Raw genomic sequence first — 15,690 nt, forward strand, 5'->3', positions numbered from 1 at the left:
ATTGCTCCCTCTAGGACAATTAGGGATAGGCAACAAATGCTGGCCCAGCCAGTGACACCCATGTCCAATGAATAAATAAAAACCAATATCCTGGGTGTTCCAATTGACATCCAGTAAGCAATATTCAATATTGGTAAATTTTAGCACAGTTATATATTTGGCAAATGGAAAATGAAACAGTTAAGATGAGATAAATGATCAGCTAAAGCATTTTTAGCATCAGAGGGCGAGGGATAATTGTTGCCTGAGATGCCTACTGTTCTTTGAAGAGCGCTACAAGATATTTTCATCCACTTGAGACAGCAGAGGGTACCATGGTTTAGCATCTCATCTGAAAGATGATAGGTGGAATCTTGTGCCTGCCCCCATGGTAAGTTTGCTGGTGACTGGCTATTTAAGGGGCAGGCCTGCCTGACTCCACCCCTATGAAGTCCGTGAAAGGAAGACCCATGGCCTTCCCCCTGCCAGCGACGCCCTTAATTGGCCAATTGATGCCCACTTAAAGCCTTCACCCTGCTTTGGCCCAGCAGCGAGTGGGGACTCGCCAAACGAGGAGCAGCATAATTCAACCCTTGAGCGTTTGCTTGTCATTTCCCGGGGGATGTGGTGGAGGATGGTCAGGGGGCGGGGAAGGGACTTGATTTGATTGGAATTTGATTTGATTTATTATTGTCACATGTATTAACGTACAGTGAAAAATAATTTTTCTTGTGCACTATACAGACAAAGCATATAGTTCATAGAGAAGGAAAGGAGAGAGTGCAGAATATCATGTTACAGTCATAGCTAGGGTGTGGGGAAAGATCAACTTAATGCAAGATAAGCCCATTCAAAGGTCTGTCAGCAGCATGGAAGAAGCTGTTCTTGAGTTGGTTGGTACGTGACCTAAGATTTTTGCATATTTTTCACTACAAAAGAAGGTGGAAGAGAGAATGTCTGCGGTGTGTGGGGTCCTTGATTATGCTGCCTGCTTTTCTGAGACAGCGGAAAGTGTAGACAGAGTCAATGGATGGGAAGCTGGTTTGCGTGATGGATTGGGCTACATTCACAACCTTTTGTAGTTCCTTGTGGTTTTGGGCAGAGGAGGAGCCGTACCAAGCTGTGATACAGCCAGAAAGAATGCTTTCTATGGTGCACCTGTAAAAGTTGGTGAGAATCGTAACTGACATGCCAAATTTCCTTAGTCTTCTGAGAAAGTAGAGGTGTTAGTGGGCTTTCTTAACTATAGTGTCGGCATGGGGGGACCAAGAGAGGTTGTTGGTAATCTAGATACCTAAAGACTTGATGAGTAGGGGCAGGGAAGGAGCAGGGAAATGTCTACATTTTCTGCTGTCTCGAAAAAGCAGCCAGCATAATCAAGGACTCCACACACCCCAGACATTCTCTCTTCCACCTTCTTCCATTGGGAAAAAGATGCAAAAGTCTGAAGTCACATACCAAACGACTCAGGAACAGCTTCTTCCCTGGTGTTGACAGACCTTTGAATGGACTTACCTTGCATTAAGCTGATCTTTCTCTACACCCTAGCTATGACTGTAACACTACATTCTGCACTATCTCCTTTCCTTCTCTATGAACGATATGCTTTGTCTGTATCGTGCACAAGAAACAATACTTTTCACTATGTTAATACGTGTGACAATAATAAATCATGCTCGATTGCTCACCACCACCTCCATTACCATTACAAACTCCCTCCCCTCACCAGCAATACTCACCTCTGGCCTGGGATGCAGGATGATCCGAGGTCTGGTATAAAGTTGCCATTCCTTGATGATGCTCTCGTGTGATAGTTGCCACTTTCTGATTAGCTGGCAGCCATTGGCAGGTAGGACCTCTGAACCTGAGGCACTGGATCCCAGTAATGGTCAGCTGATGGCAGCTCAAGTGACTGAGTGACACACAATGTGGTGGGTATTCCCAAGAAGGAGACAATGTGTGAGTCTCACTTGCTCTTCAGCTGACAGCTGAGACCCTCATCACCTCCACCAAATTTCTCTAACAATGTGGTATCCACTGAACTGAACAAAAGATTTTATTTTATTTTTCTGCCCCTTCCTATTTTGATTTGATTTATTATTGTAACATACATCGGGAAACAGTGAAAAGTATTGTTTCTTGCGTACTATTCAGAAAAAGCATACCGTTCGTAGAATACATAGGAGAGAAGGAAAGGAGACAGTGCAGAATATTGTTCCACTCACAGCTAGGGTGTAGAGAAAGATCAACTTAATATAAGGTAGGTCCATTCAAAAGTCTGATGGCAGCAGGGAAGAAGCTGTTCTTGAGTCAGTTGGTACGTGACCTCAGACTTTTATATCCTTTTCCCGACGGCCGAAAGTGGAAGAGAGTGAGGCAAATTTTCCCTTTCCGCCCGTCATGGGAATCATACCATGACCTTGGGCAGGATTTTCCGGTTTCGGAGCAAGCGTGGCAAGGAAATCCTACCCAGTATGTCTGAGGTGGGTGGGGTGCATTGGACTCCCTAGTCCTAGGGCAACTATCATCTGCACCTTCCCCTTTCAAAACAAACTCAGTACTGGTAGTCTGAATGCAGCAAGAGAAATGTTGTAACTCAATTCATCATTTAGTTCCCCGAGGACATCCAATAACTTACCTGTACACAATTACACATTTATTATTTTGTAGTGTTCGGGTTGTTTCTTGTATTTATGTGGTGGAGTGTGGGTGATTAAATAGCTTGTCATAGCAGTTTTACCCCTCTGCTTCTATAAGGTAGCAGGAAAAAGGCTTCAGTCTGGAGGTTCAAACCAATATTTATATCGTGGCAGTTTCTTTGCCATCACAGGCCTGTCTGGAAACGTGGAGAGGAAGTTTGACATCTAAGTTAACTTAATTTATTAGTGTCACAAGTTGGCATACATTAACACTGCATTGAAGTTACTGTGAAAATCCCCTAATTGCTACACTCTGGTGTCCGTTCGGGTACACTGAGGGAGAATTTAGCATGGAGAATACCTAACCAGCACGTCTTTCAGACTGTGGGAGGAAACCAGAGCACCCGGAGGAAACCCACACAGACATGAGAACATGCAGACTTTGCAGCGACAGTGACCCAAGCCACTGATCCTTGGTGCTGTAAGGCACCGATGCTAATCACTACGTGAACTCAATAGAATATTAATGGATGAGTTCTCTAACTGATGGGCAATCTGCCAAATTACTGCTAAAGGGGAAAAGGGAACAATATTTTCCTAGCGCTTTCATAGTTGCTGGTGCTGCAGAGTGGTCTAAGTTGGTGACTGTGCAGGATTTACTGCAGGACTTAGAGCAAATAGGGTCTATCTGGCATCGAGATAGCAGGCTCTTTTTCCAAAGGACAGGAGTTTGAAATGCCTCAGCACCTTGATAGTCGCCATTGACAGTTCATTTTGCTATTTTTGACAGTTCCAATGAGCTTGACAGTTAATACATTAGTGCACATTTTACACACAGCTATGGCCACCTTTAACAATCCCAAGGGGCACCTTACCTCACCCAGGAAGTGTCTGATCTCCCTAAATGGCACCCAAGCTCTCCCATAGGTGACCTTTGACCATATCCAAAACTCCATAAAAAGGTATCCCACCTCACCAAAGGACTCTGCAAAATTTAGACTTGCCTAATTCGCACACGTCAACTTTCCCATTTCTGCTTAAGGAATATCAGACATGATTAGAAGCAGCTGTTGTTTGAATGGACATGTTCATGCGTACACAAATCCCAAGCTGGACCCTTTACTACCATACAAAATTGGTAGGCGATATTTCTTGGGGTCGGAACTTCTAAATTTCAGCTTTTCCCATAGTTCTTTGAAAAGGCACAGTGGCATAGTGATTAGCACAGTATCAGAGACCCAAGTTTGATTCCCAGCTTGGATCACTGTCCGTGCAGAGTCTGCACATTCGCCCTGTGCCTATGGGAGTTTCCTCTGGGTGCTCCGGTTTCCTCCCACAGACTGAAAGATGTGGTGGATAGCTGTGTTGGCTGTGTTAAATTCTCCCTCCGTGTACCCGAACAGGTGCCGGAGTGTGGCGACTAGGGGATTTACACAGTAACTTCAATGCACTGTTAACGTGAGCTAACTTGTGACACTAATAAGTAAAAACTTTAAACTTTAAAAAATCCAGGCCAAACTCTATCTCATAGAAGGGAGAATCTACTTTTAATGAGTCTCTGAACTAAAATCATGACTGAAACTGCAGTAAAGTCTCCCATTAAAAGTAAGGTTATTTCTCCAACAAAATGCAGTGCATGGAGGATAATTACACAGCATAAATTCTGCATGGAAAATCAATCCTGATTACTTACAACAGTATAGAGTTCATCTATGACTGACACAGCGTTTAACTAATTACCTTTAATCTGGCCTGGAATTGTTGGGCAGGAGTTTCGTGGAAAAGGTAGGAAGGTCAAGCCGAGAAACACCTTGATTTGGCAGACCTGTCTCTGTTAATAAGAACCGCCCCCCCCACCACCCCCCGCCACCTGCCATATTTCAGTTTTGGGGAGGCAAGAGCAGGATCTAGTGGGATCCACCACCTGAGGGGGCAAGCAAAAGATGAAGGAGTTTAAGGCCCTAAAGTTCATGACGACGACTGGTTCAATGCCCAGTTAAAGGAGGCAAGCCAGGAGGCTACAATGTCTAATGAATTTTAGGGCCTTAAACTCTCCTTCACCCCCTCACCGCTTCACCCACCTGCATATTTCCTGTGCCTTAACCACTGCCATGCCCCCTCTGTGGCCCCCATACACCACATGAATTCTCCTTATCCCCTTCATAGTCTCCATGCCCCTTCAATGCCAATCCTCGGTGGCATAGTGGCACAGTGGTTAGTACTGCTGCTTCACAGCACCAGGGACTTGGGTTCAATTCCCAGCTTGTGTCTGCATGGGTTTCTTTCAGGAGCTCCGGTTTCCTTCCACAGTCTGAAAGACATGCTGGTTAGTTGCATCGGCATCCCTCAGTGTACCTGAACAGACACTGGAATGTGGTGACTAGGGGATCTTCACAGTAACTTCATTGCAGTGTTAATTAAGCCTACTTATGACTAATTACTAAACTTTACTTTTTCATGTGTTCATGACCCCTCCCTGCTCCCTCTGATCTATCCTCCTTTGCCACTCACTCAGTATCCACTGTGGTGAGACCTCAGGATGTCATCGAAATGGACATTGGAAACAAATTTCAAACAATTGAAGAGAGCTGTTGTTCAAAGACACTTCATATTGTGAAAACAACCACTAATTTATAAAATCATTAAAAATTAAGTCCTTCAAGTGGTCTGCAGGAGACTTTCAGCAATCTATGTCTTATGCTGGCTCTCATGTGAGAAGTTTCTCTTTATTAATTACAGCTCAGCAAATACAAAGAACTCCAGGAGGAAGTAATTTGTTGAAGACATACTTTTCTTTGCCCAGGCCTGGTCTATAGGAGAACAATTTTGGGCTGGCCCAAATCATTCTAAATTACATTTGTTATCATTAGTACAATTAGACATTTTTCCAAAATCATCTGCCCTCCTACTTTGTTCATCCTAGCCGGAATTAGCCAATCATTTTAGTATGAACCATTTACCTTGGCCAATAACATCCTACTCTCTGGCAGCATGAGAATTCATTGGTCCATAGAATCTGACAGCTCCCACCTACCATCTCTTAGTAACCTTGATTACATAGGTGATAGAGTTCAAAGAATTCTTTCACCTGTCTCTTAGCAACTTCAGTTATTTGGGTCATAGACTTCAAGAGTTCCTTTCCCACTATTTGCTGAGCAATTCTTTTTTGGAAGAAATTAAATTATTCTATTCATTTGGCTGTCTGGGATTGCTCAAACTATCTGAGATCTATGCTGATAAGAGGACCCTTTTCTACTATACTTAGTGGCGGTGTTGTTTTCAAGGGATGTTTTTTTTTGTACAGTGAGATCCCATCATGCCTTTGGGCAGTCTGTAGTTGGCCAAGGTATACAGAATATTCAAAAATACATGTTTAAATTCTCTATCAGTGGTTATATGTGTTTCAATGTAAAACAGTACCTTTGTAACTTAAGGTAATTCACTCTATTCACTCTAAATTAGTTTGGCTTAATCAATTAATCTTTTAGTCCCAAGTTATCCTAAATCCCTCTAACTTGGTCATTCTGTTGTAAAATAACAAACACATAACCACTCATAGTATCAAAAACATAATCCTTTAATAACCTCTTAAAAAACTATCATTTAAATTGTGAACATAGACCCCTGTTTAGATAAATGGTCCTGTAGATTTTGAACCTCAGGCAAGCATTCATGATAGACTCAGCTTTAATAACAAATGCTTGGAAATGTAAACCTTTATGCTTTTTGAAATTAAGAAAACAGATGGCCTTTTTTTTCAGTAGATCGATGTTGTGTCAATCAGTATAGCCCAGATGGGTTTTTGTTTCTTTAAGAGGAAGCTGCTGAAGGATCTTTGCCAATTTAAAAGGGTTTTGGGGATTTAAATCACTTTAGATTATCACATTCGAGACCCCAAGTACAGTTTCTTCAGTTTTGAATGCATAGTATTACTTTTACAAATTGGAAAAGTACACTAATGCATCTCAACATTCATGCTGATCCGCACAAACATCGATTTATCTTTGCAAGACCTAATCTTCTGATCAATCACTGTGGTAAAGATGCATCTAATTTACAATATGGCTTCTGATTGTTGAAATAGAACAAACGATTGCTTTTCTTTATATTACTAAGCATATCAATGAAACTATTCCAAGAACAGTTTCACCGTTTCTTTCGGTTCCCCAGTTGGGATTGACATTCTCCATGGTTCATGACTCTTCTGAGAAGACGTGGATGATGTTTACTAAGAGAAGGCTGGGATGTGGAGGGGTGAGGCGTAGGGAGAGTTGGGGTATGCTTCCACCTTGGACTGCCCACCCTGCAAATAGATGCCAGCATGAGCAGGAACGCTGCTTGAGGGCTAACTGCTCACATCCTTATATCGTGCTGGCAAAAAATTGCCGGGAGCAGGAGTAGTGGTGGAATCCTGGAATTGAGTCCTGCCCTCCATTTTTAAGAATCCTGAATTGGCCTGATGCGGTGAAAATCCATGCAGGTGTGACACCACATCCAAACACATGTGCATAGATATTGGCAGTTGCTCTTCCTGTACACCAGAAGGCACTGTTCTATGCCTGAGTTGGCTGACTGTTTTCTGCTTTACCAGTTCCCCCTGATTCCGTGGCTATTCAGCCCATCATTTGGGTTACAGAAAGATGGACAGTGCAACCAGAGGAAAGTTAATGAGGGTGAACATTCAGTTGGGTCAACAAATTTGCAAAGGAAAGGAAAGACTTACTATGAAATAGAAATATTGAAACAAAGAAACTAAAACAGGATTAGCCCATTCAGCCATTCAAACCCTGCTCTGCCATTCATTTTGATCATGGCTAATAATCAAATTCAATATCTTGATCCCCCTTTCCCGCCCCATATCCCTTGATTCCTTCAGCGCCAAGAGGTACATGTAATTTCTTCTTGAAATCACACTTTTCATGGAGGGTGTTGAGTGTCTGGAATGGGGTGCCAGAGGTAGTAGTAGAGGCGGGTACGATTTTGTCTTTTAAAAAATGTTTAGACAGTTACATGAGTGAGATGGCTATCAAGGGATATGGGCCAAATGCAGGCAATTGGGACTAGCTTAGTCGTTAAAAGTAAGGGCAGCATGGACAAGTTGGGCCAAAGGGCCTGTTTCCATGCTGTAAACCTCTATGCCTCTATGATTCTATGGTGTCAGGACAACCCAAAACATTTGCAACCAATGATGGGTTTTGAGATGTAGTCACTGTTAATATGTAGGAAACACAGCTGCCAATTTGCGCACAGCAATATCCCACAGTCCCCGAAAATGACAATGACTAGAAATTTTTTTCATGATGTAGATTGAGGAATGAATAATGGCCAGGACACTATGGGTGAACTCCTCTATTCCTCTTTGAAATACCCAGGAGGACACAACAGTACGGACCAGCATTCTCATTTCCCAGAATAACTTGAGGAGTTGGCTCTGCAGGAACCATGCATTTATTGCACAAAATGAAAATTAACAATAGCTACAAGTCTGTGATGAACACGATAGGTCCCAATTGAGTCTAAAGGATTAGTGGATCCTCTCGGGATCTTGCTTTATACAGAAGTTGATATACAAGCTCCACCTGGTTGGCTAATTACCAATCCCCAGGGAGCTCGTATTCAACGAGCCCAACGGAGAGGTCAATTCGTGATCCCCCTATACAGATCATGGGGGTTATCACATTTTCCTATTTTACAGTTTTTTCTTTCCGGTGCAGCACAGTGAGAGTGTTTTTTCTATTGAAGGTGCCATTTTGGATAGTGATGCTAAACTGAGGCAGCATCTGCCATCTCATGTGGAGATTAAAAAAAGTCCCTTCAACAATCAGTTTGGACCAGTATTCTTATTTCCCCTTTTTACTGTATTTTTCTTCTGGGTTGTGTTAAGGGATTTTTTTTTTAACCTCTACATGAGAGGTGCCCTGGTTTAGCATCGCTAGCCAAAGATGGCACCTTCAATAGTGCCCACTCCCTATGTAGTGCACCAGAGTGTCAGCCTCAACTCTGCATTTAAAACCCCTCTGGTGGGCCTTCAACCCATAAGAACATAACATAAGAACATAAGAAATAGGAACAGGAGTAGGCCATCTAGCTCTTCGAGCCTGCTCCACCATTTAATAAGATCATGGCTGATCTGAAGTGGATCAGTTCCACTTTCCCGCTTTCTCCCCATAACCCTTAATCCCCTTGTCTATCAGAAATCTATGACCTTCTGACTCACAGGTGAGAATGCCACTCACTGAGCCACAGATGACAATTTTAGGGGCTATATCAGATCAATGGAAACTCTGAGTTGTCCAAAATGTCGAAGGCAGTACGGTGGCACAGTTGTTAGCACTGCTGCTTCACAATGCCAGGAACCTGAGTTCGATAGCCGCCTTGGGTCATTGTCAGTGTGGAGCTTTCACATTCTCCCTGTGACTGCATTGGTCCTCCCACATTCTGAAAGACATGCCGGTTAGGTGCATTTGCCCGAGCAGGCGCTAGAGTGTGATGACTAGGGGATTTTCACAGTAACTTCATTGCAATGTTAATGAAAGCCTTACTTATGACTAATAAATACATTTTTAAACTTTTTTAATTGCTTCAGCGGGCTTTTCTGTGCCCCTGTGGTATGTTTTGCAATGGCAGAGTCAGCCTGCCATTGGCCAGTGGTGAGATGTTATGGTCCTGCCACTGTCAATGGGATTTTCTGTTGAATGTAAGCACCAGCGCCCACTCCCCCGCCCCACCCACCAGTTCGCCCCACCTCCGCTGCCGCGCACACTGTGGTTGATCGTTAATGAGACCAGAAAATTCTACCACTCCATTAACTAGACCGGAAAATCCCGCTGCCTAAATATTATGGCCTTTCTGCGCATGTGGCAAACATACTGCATATTTTATACCTATATATGTATTCCTATGATAAATTAGTTCAAAAATAAACACCACCTTTAAAATGCGGATGAGTTGCAAAGCCTGTGAATATTACGACCGATGCTGTTTAATGGTTTATGGAACCCAAGGTATTTCCAGCAGTACAGATCTCTCAATGTTATTTTGCTGTTAAATTTGGATTCTGAAGGAACATTTAGTCTTTGCGTTCTAATTTCATGATTTATTATCAAATTGAAGAAGTTAAAATAATGAATTGCTCTGGTAGAAAGGTAACAGAGGCCAGAGCAGTAATGAAGTTCTGATGCTGGAGGCTTTAATTTCCTCAGCCAGCTATTTTTAGCTCGGTGATAAACATGCTCACAGGATCACTATTACTTACATTTGATAGGCTTTTCGGCCTATCTTAATTCACCCATCCAGAAACAGACTCCGCTCTCCACCGCAACCCCCCGCCACCCCTGCCACCCCCGCCTCACCACACTGCATTGAATTTGTTCCGAACTGATTCCCAGGATGTTGTCTTCACTATGGTATCTTGGATCAAACTCCTGTTTGTGAGATCTTGTTAGGCTGACAGAGACAATTGTGTCGAGACACTGCGAACTGTGTTTGACTAGCTGCAATGCCTAAACTGCCAGGCCATTTAGGAGTGATGTCGGGAAATCGATCCTCACACAAAAGTCGCAGAAATCTGGGACTTTCTCCCCTTTAAAAACCTGTTGGGACTTGGAAGTCAATCGAAAATGTCAAAACCGAGATTGATAGAGTTTGTTGTTGCGCAAGCGTATTAAGGTATCATGGGACCTGGGGCTAGGAATAAAATACAAAGCATCCATGATTTAACCTGTAGTATAACAATCTGCTGTGTTTAGGGCTAATGTGGGACTAATACAGTAGCACCCACACAGTGCTATAAGAGAGCACAAGACCCACACTCAGGGTCAATTGAGATGTTGGACAGAGATGTGTGTGCCAGCCAGCGTGCAGACAACTCCTAGCTTATACGCTTTACTGCATATTTGTAAATAGCTTGAAGAGCAATAAAGACTTGAATTAACTTATATAAAAAAAACATTTCTTCACACCTACTGAGTGTTAACCAATACGTTATGACATACTAATTGGTGGAACAGTTTTGAAGGGCAGAATGGCCTATTGTTCCTATGTTTGAATATTCCTAACCAATGCACAAAAATGGAACCCTAGAAAATCCAAGAGGCGGCATGGTGGCACACAGTGCCAGTGACCCGGGTTCAATTCTGGTCTTGCTTGACTGTCTGGAATTTGCACTTCTCCTCCATGTCTGTATGGGTTTCCTCTGAGTGCTCCAGTTTCCTCCCACCACCCAAAGATGTGCAGGTTGGATGTATTGGCCATGCTAAATTACTCCCTAGCATCCAAAGATGTGCAGGTTAGGTGGACTAATGGAGTAAATACTTGGGGTTACTGGGGTAGGGCCTGGCTGGGATTGTTGTTGAAGAGTTGATTCAGACTCAATGGACTGAATGGCCTCCTTCTGCACTGTAGGGATTCTGTGATCTCAATGCCTTTAGCAGACAAGGTAAGTAAAATATGGGGTGATTTGGATTTACTGAATGATGCATAATCGACACTACCATAAGATTTAATGTGAATCTATCGATAGACCATGTAATTCGCATGATCTTTATTAATGTTTATGGTGCCAATTCACAAAGTCGAGATTAACATGCCCTGGAGACCAGAGCATGTAGACAGATTCAGCATGGGCAGTGATACAGAAACATTGCCTTTGTTGAAGCTGTAAAGCAACACAGCCACAAAAAGAAAACGGAGCTGTGCAGCCAGTCTTTTGCCTGGTGTATAAATTCCACGTCAATGTTGTTCTGAAAATTCTGGGCCTTCCCTCATGGATGGAGAAAGCTCTTTGGCCCACTCCAGAATTGAATTTGAAGTGGGACAGGAATCTAGTGAGGCTGAATCCTGATGGATCTTCCTGTCTCCACTCCAGGCAGGCAGCCTTTTGCAGGTGGTCCAGAAGAAGCAGGCCTTGCTATTTGCCTCCGACTGGAAGGTTTGAGTTGGAACAAAGAGCCAATTGTCAATGCAGTTAGTGACCTTCCACTCTTGCCCTAGCAAGAAGTGGTCATGTGGTTGGTAGTGAGTAAGAAAGCTGTGACAGCAGGAAGATGCCGATGGATGGATCAGGTGGGCAGGAGGGTGGCAAATGGAATTCAATCTGGATACTAGTAAGTATAAGTTGGTGCTTTTTGGTGGATAAACAAGGCAACTAAGTAGGGAACAAATACTGAGAAGTGCAGGGATTAGATTTGATTTGATTTATTATCATCACATGTATTGGGATACAGTGAAAAGTATTTCTTGCGCGCAAAATATCCTATTCATAGAGTACCTAGGGGAGAAGGAAAGGAGGGGTTGCAGAATATACTATTGAGGTACAGGTAGGGTGAAGAGAAAGATCAGCTTAATATGTGAGATAAGTCCATTCAAAAGTCTGATGACGGGGGGGAGTAGCTGTTCTCAAGTTGGTTGGTATGTGATCTCAGACTTTGATATTTTTTTCCGGCAGATAAAGGTGGAAGAGAGAATGTCTGGGGTACATGGAGCCCTTGATTATGCTGGCTGCTTTTTCGAGGCAGTGGGAAATGTTGATGGAGTCAATGAATGGGAGGCTGGTTTGCTTGATTGGCTGGGCTATGTTCACAACCCTTTGTCATTTCTTGTGGTCTTGGTTAGAGCAGGAGACATACCAAGCTGTGATACATCTGGAACAGATGTTTCCTATGGTGCATCTGTAAAATTTTGTGAGAGTCGTAGCAGACATGCTGAATTTCCTTAGCCTCCTGAGAAAGTCGAAACTAGGAACCTTGGAGTGTACATTCACAGTTCCCAGAAACTAGCAGAACAGATGGCAAATGAGGTATTTGAGATATTTTCTTTCATTGGCTGAGGCTCAGGCTAGACATGTATAAAACATTATTTCAACTACAACTAAAGTAATGGCTACAGTTCTGGTCACCGCATTATATAAATGATATGTGATTGCACCTTTACAAGATTTATGAGGATGTTACTAAGGAATTAATTTTAGCTATGAAGAATGATTGGATAGGCTGGGGTTTTGTTTGGAACTGAGGAGCCTGACGGACAATTTAATTAAGGTGCATAAAATTCTGAGTTACTGAGATAGAGTGGATAGGGAGGCTTTACCTCTGCTAGCAGGGACGCCAACATCCAATAGGCATTTTTTTTCTTGGGATGTGCATGGCACTGGGGTTTAACAATAGGTTTAATGTAATTGGTAGAAAGATTATAGGTGAGTTGAGGAGGATTTCTTTTACTTTGAGGTTGGTGGGTTTCTGGAACTCACCATCTGAAAAGGCGGTAGAGGCACCAACAGTGTTTTAGAGATTATAGAACATAGAACATAGAACGTTACAGCGCAGTACAGGCCCTTCGGCCCTCGATGTTGCGCCGACCAGTGGAACCAATCTAATGACCCTCTAACCTAAACTATTCCAATGTTATCCATATGCCTATCCACTGACCATTTGAATGCCCTTAAAGTTGGCGAGTCCACCACTGCTGCAGGCAGGGCATTCCATGACCTTACTACCCTCTGAGTAAAGAACCTACCTCTGACATCCGTCCTATAATTGCCACCCCTTAATTTAAAGTTATGTCCCCTTGTGTTAGCCATCACCATCCGAAGTAAAAGGCTCTCACTGTCCACCCTATCCAATCCTTTGATCATCCTGTATGCCTCAATCAGGTCACCTCGTAACCTTCTTCTCTCCAATGAAAATAACCTCAAGTCCCTCAGCCTTTCCTGTCCTTAATTTTTAGGTACTCTAGGGCAATCCTGGAGGTGTTGATAACACTGTCACAGAAGTGGTCAGGAATGGAGGCCTTGTGGCCATTGTTGGATGGAGAGGAGATGATAGGCCTCAAAGAAGAGGGTTATGACTGGGTTATGGGATAGGTCCTGGGTGGGATTGTTGTCAGTGCAGACTGGATAGGCTGAATGGCCTCCTGCTGCACTGTTGGGATACTAAGATTCTTCCAGTCATGATATTTCCAATGTCGCAAGAATCTTGATTGAACCCATAAATTGAGGTGTGTTTGTGTCATGTCAAGAGGCTCACACTATAAGTATTCACCTCGCTGAAGCCCGAGTGCAGCTTTTGGGGAGCAGTGGATTCTGGGGAAGGAAAAATTAGCACACTGCCCCCCCCCCCCCCCCCATCCCCCGTTATCTAGATTGTTCATTCGGGTTGGCAACCCTCCAGGATTGGACTGGAGTCTCCATAAAATGAAGACCAATCTCCAGGACACTGCTGTGCATGTAACACTGGAGAAAAATCATCAGGATATTAAAAAAAATTGTATGGAATTCTCCAGCTGTTCACACTGGTGCGATTCTCTAGTTCTGCTGGCAGTGCACCCCTGCCCATGGGTTTCCCACCAGCATGGAGTGATGTCAGTTAAAGTTTTTAAAAGTTTATTTATCAGTCACAAGTAAGGCTTATATTAACACTGCAATGAAATTACTGTGAAATTCCTCTAGTCGCCACACTCCGGCACCTGTTCAGGTCAACACACATAACCAGCACATCTTTCAGACTGTGCGAGGAACCCAGAGCACTGGAGGAAATGCATGCAGACACAGGAAGAATGAGACAGAGACCCAAGCCGGGAATCGAACCTGGGTCCCTGGCATTCCTGACCCAGTGACTGCGAAGGAACGGTGATGTATTTCCAAGTCAGGATGATGAGTGGCTTGGAGGGGAACTTGCAAGTGGTGGTATTCCCAGGTATCTGCTGGGAATCGCCATTGACAGTGGTGGGACCAGAGACTCCCGCTGCTAGAAAACAATGTACCACCTCCAGCCAATGGGTAACATGAGGCTGGGAGGCCGGAGAATCTCGCCCATTGCTTTTTTTCTATCATATTTTTTGAAAATATCTCTTTACCGGATAGGAAAATATTGAAAATGGAATGAAAAGCTGTTTGTTCATGTATCACCCAATTGGGTAATGAGCCCTTTTGCTTTCCAATTGGCGTAGGAAGGCTGTGTGTCACAAGGATGGATGTGTTGGCCGACTAATGGGGGCAAATCATGTGATGAGACCGTTAGGAGAGTGCTTAATCACAGTTGGAAGCCCCCATTGTTGATATGTACATTAAAATATTGCAAAATGTGGAAAAGACGACAGTTCTTTCAAAAGTCAGGCTCTAACAATAAAATCAATTCTTATTGTGTCATTGAGTATTCAAAGCAGCCATCTCATTATGCCACTAAGAGAAACTGGGTGAATTTCAAATACATTCTTTGCCAGGCTGCTCTTATTTTTCATGGCAAATTATATTTCTCATCACTTCAATTTTTGTGTTGCAATACCATACCACCAAATCCAGATTATAAGTCAGACACATAATTTTGTGATCTATTTTACTTTCCTTCTTCTGATGTTAAAATGCTTTGGGACATGAGTTGCTGGAAAAGCCAACATAGTTTTTTTATTCATTCGTGGGACATGGGCTTCGCTGGCTGGACAGCATTTATTGCCCATTCCTAGTTGCCCTTGAAGGTTAGTTGAAAGTTAATCACATTGCTGTGGCTCTGGATTCATATGCAGGCCAGACCAGGTTAGGATGGTACATTTCCTTCCCAAAAGGACACTTGTGAACCAGATGTGTTTTTCTGACAACTAGCAATGGTTTCATGGTCATCAGTAGATTCCTAATTCCAGATTTTTTTTATTGAATTCAAATTCCACCATCAGCCATGGTGAGATTTGAACTCGGGTCCCCAGAAAATGAGTTTCTAGGTTAATAGTCTAGCAATAATACCACTTAGGCCTTTGCTGCCCATCCCTAATTGCACTTGAATTGAATGTCTTGCATGGCCATCTCAGAGGGCAGTTGAGAGTTAACTGCATTGCTGTGGTTCTGGTGTCACATGTAGGTCAGACTGGGTAAGGTCGGCAGATTTCTTTCTCTAAAGGACATTAGTGAACCTGATGCGTTTTTACAACAATCAGCAATAGTTGCATAGTTACCACTGCAGCTTTTTTAATTTGCAATAAGGCTTGGACAATGTCCAGGCTTGGCAGACAAGTGGCCAGTAACATTCATGCCACATAAGTGCCAGGCAATGACCATCTCCAACAAGAGAGGATCTAAGCATTGACC

The sequence above is a fragment of the Carcharhinus amblyrhynchos genome, chromosome 35 (assembly GCF_965287045.1).
Source record: "Carcharhinus amblyrhynchos chromosome 35, sCarAmb.v2.hapA, whole genome shotgun sequence".
NCBI classification, from domain to species: Eukaryota; Metazoa; Chordata; class Chondrichthyes; order Carcharhiniformes; family Carcharhinidae; genus Carcharhinus; species Carcharhinus amblyrhynchos.